Source organism: Mandrillus leucophaeus, unplaced genomic scaffold, assembly GCF_000951045.1.
Source record: "Mandrillus leucophaeus isolate KB7577 unplaced genomic scaffold, Mleu.le_1.0 Scaffold435, whole genome shotgun sequence".
Classification (NCBI taxonomy): domain Eukaryota; kingdom Metazoa; phylum Chordata; class Mammalia; order Primates; family Cercopithecidae; genus Mandrillus; species Mandrillus leucophaeus.
The window spans coordinates 675,634-685,516 of NW_012104643.1; positions in this window are offsets into that span (position 1 = coordinate 675,634).

Consider the following 9,883-nt stretch of genomic DNA (forward strand, 5'->3'; position numbering starts at 1 on the left):
CTGGTTGTATGCAGAGCACTGGCTGTATGCAGAGCACCGGCTGTATGCAGAGCACTGGCTGTATGCAGAGCAAAGGTGGGCCAGCTGGGAAGGGCCAGGGAGGACCCGGGGTCCCCAGTGTCCCCAGGAGCCTGCACCCCTACCTAGGGGATGCCTGGGCAGCTCCTCCCTCCTTTACTTCCTGCCCTCTCCTCGCCTCCCCTCCTTCCTGCAGTTCCCACAGCTGTCTGGGGGCCTTCCCTGGTGCCTGGTTGAGCTGCAGGGGAAGATATGTGTGGACACTGCAACCCTCCCGAAGCTGGGCCTGGAAGAAGTGACTTCCCCAGAACCTTATCTGGGCCACAGAAGGGGGTTGGAAGCGGGAGTCTTGCCGCCCTCCCGTCCTCTGCATGCCAGGCGTGACCTGGGGCAGGGCCAGGGCAGGCTGCCTGGACACCATGGACCTGCCTGGCTGTAGGGGAGATGTGTCCTGCAGCCCCACCCATGGCCCAGGCCTGTGTGGCTGAGTGGACTGAGGACAGCTGACCCCCTTGGTGACTGCCTGGGCCCAGAGGGGAGTGGTCAGCTGGGTGTGGCCAGCCCTGGGGGAAGGATCCAGGGACTGCATCCACTTAGGGATAGGAGGCAGCTAGCAGAGCCCTCCCAGCTGACCAGGGGAGGCCCTGTGGTCATAGGAGGGGCCTCAGGTGCAGGTGCAGGTGCAGGGCTGGGCGGCCCTGTGTTGCCCAGGTGGTGTGTCTTGCCCTGTTTGATGGCTGACAAAGTGCCCTTGAATGTGTCAGACCCAGCGTGGTCCCAGGGTCCTAACCTAACGTTTCACCCCAAATTACCCTCACCCCAGCCTGTCCCTGCCCTAAATTCACCCCAAGCCCCCACCCAAACTCCTTGACCCCAACACTTTAACCCTAGACCCAGCCCTACACCCCAAGCCCTAATCCCTAACCGCTAGCCTCACCCTAACCTCCCTACCGGATGCCACCTGGTAAACATCCTCCTGGCCACTATCCACCCCTCCCCCGGGGCTCCAGGAGGCAGCGGGGTCCCTGGGAGGCTGCTCTCTGCAGAACACGATGGACAGACACCTCGGCACTGGGCCCCAGCCCCCTCCGGCTTCATTCATCCTCCACAGGCACTTCCCCCTGGGCCAGAGGGCAGCCTGGCAGCCCTGGACTCCGGGAGGGCCGAGTCTGGGGAGCTGGAGGACGTCATCTTCCACTCTTGATGCCGCCGCCCCAGGCCTACAGTCTGGACAGCAGGACAAGCTGCCCATTTCCTCCATCTCCAGTAATGAGAAGCAAATGCTGATCCTGGCCCGTCTCCTGGCTCCCGGGTCCCTGGGTTCCCGCTGCCCCTGCCAGTTCCCGGAAGATGCCAGCAGGAGGGAGGGCGGTGGCGCTGGACTTGTGCCCACAACAGGATCTGGCCATAAACGCGGTCAGGGCGAGGCTGTGGGGTGGGCCGCTGAACCTCCTTGTGGACTTTCTTCCCCGCCCTGGCCCGCAGCTGTCAGCCCTTCCTGGGAACTGCAGTCTTTGTTTGTTCCTTGAAGGAGCTGGTGCATTGCCTGCGAGCTCCTCTGCAGGCCTGGGGGTCCGCCTGCTGTCCACCCCCCGAAACCAGCTCCATCCAGCAGCAGGCTGCAAGCCTGGAGAGGCCTCCAGGGGCCAGGTAGGGAAACTGAGGCCCCAAAAAGGCAGGGAACAGGTGCAGGGGGCCTGTTTGACCTGCGCTGGGACTGGGCTAGGCGAGTCGCCTCCAGGGCCCAGCCCCATCTTGGACAGAGGAAGTTGATAGTCAGGAAAGGCAGGAGTGGCCTCTTCTAACAATTTCAGCTCTGCAGGGGCCGAGGGTGGCGATGCTGACAGCATTTCCTCCAGCTCCCACCTGCCTGCTCCAGGGAATTCCCCACCCAGGCATTGATACTCACCTGGTGATACTAATAATTGTCTCAGGTGACAGACTGTCTCAGCTGCTCTCCCACATGGCCCACGGGTCCCTGGAGGTTCCCCGGATTCTTTCAGGGGAGACCATGGGCCCTAAACGATCTTCATAACAAAACTGAGAAGTGGCCTGGCTTCTTCACAGTGCTCCTGTATGCTCAGATCCAGCATGGCCCGACGGGGCAGCCCCTTTCCTTCCCTGATGCTGCTCTAGGGGGAGGAAGGGCCAGGGTCAATCTGGGGTGCTCCAGGTGGACAGCAAACGCCCCTGAAACCAGGTGCCAGTTGTGTCCCCCTGAGATGCCCCCACCCCAGTCTCCTGAGCCTCATTAGTCACCCCTCATTTTCCTTTGGGGACCCCAGGCCCTGGCTCCTGTCTGGTTAGAGGCTGAAGGGGTCTGAGCCACACCTGCCCTAGGGGACCTCCGGAGGGGTCTTGGTATCCTCTGACTTCTGTCTCCAGAAAGGAGCTCAGAATGCAGCTGGAGCTTCCCCCGGAGCCCAGGGTGTCCGTGTCCGAGCCACAGCCAGAGTGTGCCCTGGAGAGCCGCTGGGACACGGGTGAGCTCTCGTCATCCTGTCCCCACTCCAGGCTCAGGCTGGAGCCGTGATGGCACCACTGCACTCCAACCTGGGCAACAGAGTGAGACCCTGTCTCTATAAAATAAAAACACAAATAAAGAAGAGCATGTGGTTTCTGCAGTTTCCTGGACAAAAATGCATAACCCCAATCTCAATCATAAGAAAACATCCAATGTCCCCAACAAGGGGACGTTCTACACACACCTGCCCAGCGCCCCTCAAAAGTGTCAAGGGCGTGAAAGACGTGGAGGGACGCAGAAGATGGGAGAGCCAGTGCGGCCTGTGGTGTGTTCACGATGGTCGCAGGTCAGCGCCCACGGTCGCTCAGCAGCCATGCCAGGCAGGCCCCAGGGGCCCAGGAGGAAGCTGGGATGTGGCAGGATGGGGGTTGTGCACGGCCCCGCAGCACAAGTGCCCTGCTGACTCCAGGGTCAGCAACTCGCCCCCCTCATCGTGCCATTCCCCGGGGACGGGTCCTCGCCTGCCTCGCTGGCCCTCTACAGACAGGACAGGGACAGGTCGTCAGCTGTCACAGAGGCCTTCGCAGTTTTCTGAGTGTGGACTTGCTGTGCCTGCCCATGACTCCGTCCATGGACTTGACAGCACCCCACTGTCCATCACACCCCGACCAGTGCCGCTTCCCGCAGCAGGACTCATCCCGTGCTCAGGTTAATAGAGCATGGGACGGCCCCTGAAGACCAGCTATGGCGCCGGCTGGGAGGCCCCACGAAAGGATGGGCGCAACCCCACAGAATGGACCAGATGCTCGCCATCCATGCCCGGTGCCGCTTCTCTGTGGCGATGGTATCCAGGAATCACGGGTGGGAGTCACGGCTACCGTCCCTGTGGCACCAGCCGCCTGCTCACACAGCCACCGTTCACTCTAGCTTGGAGGTCCTGCTTCCTCAGGGAGGAGTGCTCCCACCAGGGTCGAGGTGCTGGCCGCGTGGAGTTTGACATCGGAACTGTCCCCGGGGGCCTCTCTTCCCACTGAATCGACAGAGAGAATGTGAACTCGCTGTCCGGCGAGCGGGGCCAGGGATCCTGTCCGCCGAGGGGACGCCGGATCGCTGAGGAGAGAGGACCGGACCCAGAGTCCTGCCAAGACCAGAACTGAGACCGGGCAACCAGCAGAGCCCGACAATAAGAATGCTTCATTTTGCAAATGTATTTTGTTACTTTGTTCTTTTATTGTATATATTTATCATGTCCAACCTGATGTTTTGAAACGTGTTTACATGGTGGTTAAATCAAGTCGCATAACACACATGACTTCACATACTTCCCGTTTTTTTGTGGTGAGAACACTCCAAATCTACTCGCAATGATTTTCTTTCTTTTTTTCTTTCTTATTGATTTTCAAGGATGACGCAATATGGTGTTATTAACTGTGGTCACCATGCTGTGCAGTACATCTCTTGAATTTATTCCTCTTGTCTAACGGATTTTTTTTTTTTTTTTGAAGTGGAATTTCGCTCTGTAGCCAGGCTGGAGTGCAGTTGTGCGATCTTGGCTCACTGTAACCTCTGTCTCCCAGGTTCAATCAATTCTTGTGCCTCAGCTTCCTGAGTAGCTGGGATTACAGGTGCATGCCATCACCCCTGGCTAATTTTTTTGTTTGTTTGTTTGAGCCGGAGTCTCACTCTTGCCAGGCTGGAGTGCAGTGGTGCCATCTCGGCTCACTGCAACCGTCTGCCTCCTGGGTTCAAGCAATTCTCCTGCCTCAGCCTCCTGAGTAGCTGGGATTACAGGCACCTGCCACCACGCCTAGCTAATTTTTGTATTTTTAGCTAATTTTGTATTTTAGAGATGGGGTTTCACCATGTTGGCCAGGAGGATCTTGATCTCCTGACCTCGTGATCTGACCGCCTCAGCATCCCAAAGTGCTGGGATTACAGGCATGAGCCACCGCGCCTGGCCTAATTTTGTATTTTTAGAGACGGGGTCTTATCATGTTGGCCAGGCTGGTCTCGAACTCCTAACCTCAGGTGATCCACTTGTCTCGGCCTCCCAAAGTGCTGGGATTACAGGCGTGAGCCACTGTTCCCGGTCTGTAACAGAAACTTTGTACCCTTGGACCAACCCCTCCCCAGTTCCCAGCCCGTATATCCCCAGGTCCTCTCTCTGCTTCTGTGAGTTCAGCATTTCTAGGTTCCCCGTATGAGTGAGATCCCGCAGTGTGTATCTTTCTGGGCCTGGCCTCCTCCGTTCCACATAAAGTCCTGCAGTTCCAGTGACAGTGACACATTCCCTCTTCTGTGGAGGAGCAGTTCTCTGACGTGGACGCCCCCTCCCTGACTGCCGGACGCTGAGGCTGGTTCCGTCTGGCCGTAGTGGACAGCGCTGCGGCGAACATGGGGTGCAGGCGTCCCTTCCACATACTGATGCGGTGTCCACCTGTCGCACTCGGGAGTGGGACAGCCGGATTACGTGGTGGTTCTGTGTTTACACTTCTGGGAACCTCCATGCTGTTTTCCATAACGACCATCGTCACAGACTTCTTACCACGAAATCATTTTAGACTTGTAGAATCCTTGTAAAACTAGTATAGAGAATGGCGATCTGTCATCTCCGGGCAGGGGAAAGGGAGCTGGGACGACCAGGCAGGAGGGAAGTTTGCTTTCACGATCTGTTCTTACCTATTCAGAAACAATGAAAGTAAAGGCCAAGGCAGTTGGGTCACTTGAGGCCAGGAGTTTGAGACCAGCCTGGCCAATGTGGTGAAACCCCATCTCTACTAAAAATACAAAAATTAGCCAGGTGTGGTGGGGCACACCTGTAATCCCAGTTACTCAGGAGGCTGAGGCACGAGAATCGCTTGAACCTGGGAGGTGGAAGTTGTAGTGAACTGAGATCGTGCCGCTGCAGTCCAGCCTGGGTGACAGAGTGAGACTATCGCAAAAAAAAAAAGAAAAAAGAAAAAAGAAAAAAAGAAAAGAAAAACCAGAAAAAACACAAAAAATGCGGCATTGCACTCTAGCCTGTGTGACAGAGTGAGACTACATTGCAAAAAAAAAAAAAAAAAAAAAAAGGCCAGGCGCAGTGGTTCATGCCTGTAATCCCAGCACTTTAGGAGGCCGAGGCGGGTAGATCTTGAGATCAGGAGATCGAGACCATCCTGACTAACACGATGAAACCCCGTCTCTACTAAAAACACAAAAAATTAGCCAGGCGTGGTGGCGGGCGCCTGTAGTCCCAGCTACTCGGGAGGCTGAGGCAGGAGAATGGCGTAAACCCGGGAGGCGGAGCTTGCAGTGAGCCGAGATTGCACCACTGACTCCAGCCTGGGGGACAGAGCAAGACTCCGTCTCAAAAACAAAAAAACAAAAAAACAAAAAAACCCAGAAAAAAAAATGCAAAAAAACCCATTAAAATTAAAATAATTTTAAATTTTAAAATAATGTTTAGTAAAAAATAATGTTTAATGTTTAACATGAGAAATGCTTATATGGTAAAAAATAAAGAAAAAGGAGGATCATTTAAAAAAAGAGAAGAAAATAGAGTCAGAATTTATCTGATCTTTAGCGAAGAGCACTTTTCTAAGCATACATAGGAAGAAATAATAAAAAAAGAGAGGAATGTGTTACCTCCCTAAAAATGTGTGCGTAAGAACAAGGGTTTGATCCTCACTGAGGTGCTGACTTAAGTCCAGCAGGCCCCAGAGCCGGAGGCTGAGTGCGAGCCACGGAGGTGACCCATGGCAAGAGCAGCGTGGGGTCCGTCCCGCAGAGACAGAAATGTGGTCAAGGGGTGTGGGAGGACCATGAGGAGGTCATGCCGAGCATGCCGCAGGCGCCCACCAAGCAATCTGCCTTTTGAGGTGTGGTTCGGGGAGTTAGCAGGGCGCTAACCGCCGGCTGCTCCATTGGCTGCAACATAGACAGAAAAGGGGCCGCATTAAACTGGAAATGCCAGACCTGCCTCGGTTTACTGTGGAGGACAGGACACAAAGGCCTAGGGAGATTGGAAGGTTAGGGTGGGTTTGTCACGTAAGACCTCCTCCCCCACACAGAAGGTCCAGAAGACAGACCTTTCCCCACACTGGGAACCAGATTAGTGAGGGGGATAGAGACACGGACAGACCCCCGGGCCACTCTTCTCTGAGGGCCGCAGACCTCGCAGTGGAAGCCACAGCCCCTCAGCTGGAAAAGAGTCGCGATGGGAAGAATGGACCCGGGACGGCCGAGCGGAGGCTCTCAGCCGTCGGAGGCGAGCGGGATGCGGGCGCCGTGAGGAGTAGCAGAGGCAGAACGACAGTCAGGCCGGGCTGACCTCTTAACCACGGCTCTCCTAGGAGGAAAACAGAAAGCCTGGGAAGATGGTACTGGATCTGCGGGAGGCCGAGGCGGGGGCATCACCTGAGACGGGGAGTTCAAGACCAGCCTGGGCAATATAGTGACAGCCCCATCTCTAAAAACAAAAAAATTAGCTGGGCATGGTGGTGCACACCTGTGGTCCCAGCTACTCTGGAGGCTGAGGCAGGAGGATCGCTTGAGCCCAGGAGTTCACGGCTGCAGTGAGCCAAGATTGCATCACTGCACTCCTGCCTGGGCAACAGAGCAAGACCCTGCCTCACAATAAATGACTAAATAACTAAATAATAAATAATCATGTTCTCAGCAAATATTTAATTTCCCCAATATATTGTGGGGGAAAAGAAGCTATAAAACAATCTACAGTAATAACCAGGAGAACTTAGGAGGACCCGCGGGTGCCCATGCCCGGCAGAGATTCATGAACACCGTTCACCCCCATAACCAGCAAGGGTGCTGCCGTCCAGAACCCATCACAGATGAGCAACTGTCAGGCCACGGCACCCAGCAGCCGGGACCCCTCCCCACCTGGAACGACGCTGCTGCCTGGGGACCCCAGGCTGCTGACACTGGACGCTGGAGCTTCCGAACACGTCTCTGCATCTCGATGTTCCCTCAGTGCATGTGTGTTGCTTTATGTTCAGAGACGTCAAATGTCATTTAATGAAAAGACTCTGGCTACAGAATTGTCCCCAGGAATGGCCACTACAGTGTCAGGAATCTCCCAGAACTGCACAGAAGGTGGGAAAGATGTTGCAGGGTTAAGTGGCTTCTCGGGGGAAGGGGAGAGGGACGTTTTTCTTCTACCCACGGACGATTCTATGTTTTCTGGTTTCTGTAACGAGTGCCACAGCTCTGCATGGAAAACAGCACAGACTTTGGTGTCCCTCCCAATTCCTGGTACATGAGTCAAGGGCTTCCCTAGCATCACCGTTGAGGGCAGGGCAGCCCCGGGTTCACAAAGTAAAGATGGAAAGGGCCAGGCCTCGCTGCAGGGTCACCCTGAGGCCATAAAATCCTGCACCTTATGCCTCGGGCACCATTTAATACAATTAAATAGTGCAATAAAGGAAGGGTGTCATAAAGAAAGCAAATGTCAGCCAGCGACATCCGGCACAGGCCACACCTGGGGTCCAGCCCTACTGGGGTGGAGTCTGAGACCCCTGGGAACCCCAGAGTCTATGCACCGCTGTGCCCAGCTAATTTTTTTTAACATTTCTTCAGAGACAAGGTCTCCCTAGGTTGCCCAGGCTGGTCTCAAACTCCTGACCTCAAGCAGTTCTCCTGGCCTCAAGCGGAGAGAACCACTTGGCCTCCCCAAATGCTGGGATTATAGGTGTGAGCCAGTGGACCCAGCCACATGCTCTTCTTATGTAGCTTATCAGAGCGTGTGACGCTGCCTGTCCCATTGCTGGGGATGTTAACCTTGACCCCTTGGTTCAGGTGGCATCTGCCAGGTCCCAATTTCAAAACCACATAAAAACATTACAAGAAGACTATGAACCTTTCATTTGAAAGCAGTCTTTAGATGCAAGCTTTATCTGACACATTAACATGTGAGACAGCTTTCAAATGAAAGACTGTGTATCAAATGAATGAAAGGGCTTATGAAGGTATTGGAAATGAGATCATTGGGAAAAGAGTGGGCGAAGGGGCTTTTTTTTTTTTTTTTGAGACAGAGTCTCGCTCTGTCGCCCAGGCTGGAGTGCAGTGGCCGGATCTCAGCTCCCTGCAAGCTCCACCTCCCGGGTTTACGCCATTCTCCTGCCTCAGCCTCCCGAGTAACTGGGACTACAGGCGCCGCCACCTCGCCCGGCTAGTTTTTTGTATTTTTTAGTAGAGACGGGGTTTCACCATGTTCGCCAGGATGGTCTCGATCTCCTGACCTCGTGATCCGCCCGTCTCGGCCTCCCAAAGTGCTGGGATTACAGGCTTGAGCCACCGCGGCCGGCCAACAAGATGTTTTCAAATCAAATCAAACAATTTATTAAAATTATAACCAAAGGGGATTTATTCCAAGGATTTAGAGTTGGTCTAACATTAAAAATCAACGCAATTCATCACCTGAACAGACTAAAGATGACAAATCGTATGATCATCCCAGTCAATGCAGAAGAACACACTTGACAGGATTCAACACCCACCCTTGATAAGAACTCTCCTAAAAATGGAGGAGAACTTCCTCACCCTCATAATGGCATTTACAGAAAGCCTGCAGATGACATCACACTTACACACTAACGCTTTCCCCTGAAATCGGGAACAAGACTGAGATACCTGCTCTCGCCACTTCTAATCAACATGGTGCTGGAAAGCATAGCCAGGCAATCGGGAAGGTGGATACACGTAAAAGATCTAGATTGGAAGCGGGAAGTGAAACTGTACAGATGATGTGACTGTGCATAGTCGAGAATCTATAAAAGGCAACGGCAGTTGTCCCTTGATATACACGGGGCTTTGGTTCCAGCACCCCTAGGACACAAAATGTGTGCGTGTGCTAATCCTCTACATAAAATGGCATAGTCTTTGCATATAATCTACATACATCTTCCCATGTACTTTATTTATTTATTTATTTATTTTTTAAGGCAGAATCTTTCTCTGTCACCCAAGCTGAGGTGCAATGGCGTGATCTAGGCTCACTGCAACCTCCGCCGCCCGGGTTCAAGCAATTCACCTGTCTAAGCCTTCTGAGTAGCTGGGACTACAGGCGCCCACCACCACACCTGGCTAATTTTTGTATTTTCAGTAGAGACAGGGTTTCCCTATGTTGGCTAGGCTGGTCTCGAACTCCTGACCTCAGGTGATCCACCTGCCTTGGCCTCCCAAAGTGCTGGGATTACAGGCATGAGCCACCACGCCTGGCCACATCCTCCTGTATACTTTATTTTTTTATTTTTTATATATTTTTTGAGACGGAGTCTCACTCTGTCGCCCAGGCTGGAGTGCAGTGGCTGGATCTCAGCTCACTGCAAACTCCGCCTCCCGGGTTTACGCCATTCTCCTGCCTCAGCCTCCCGAGTAGCTGGGACTACAGGCGCCCGCCAC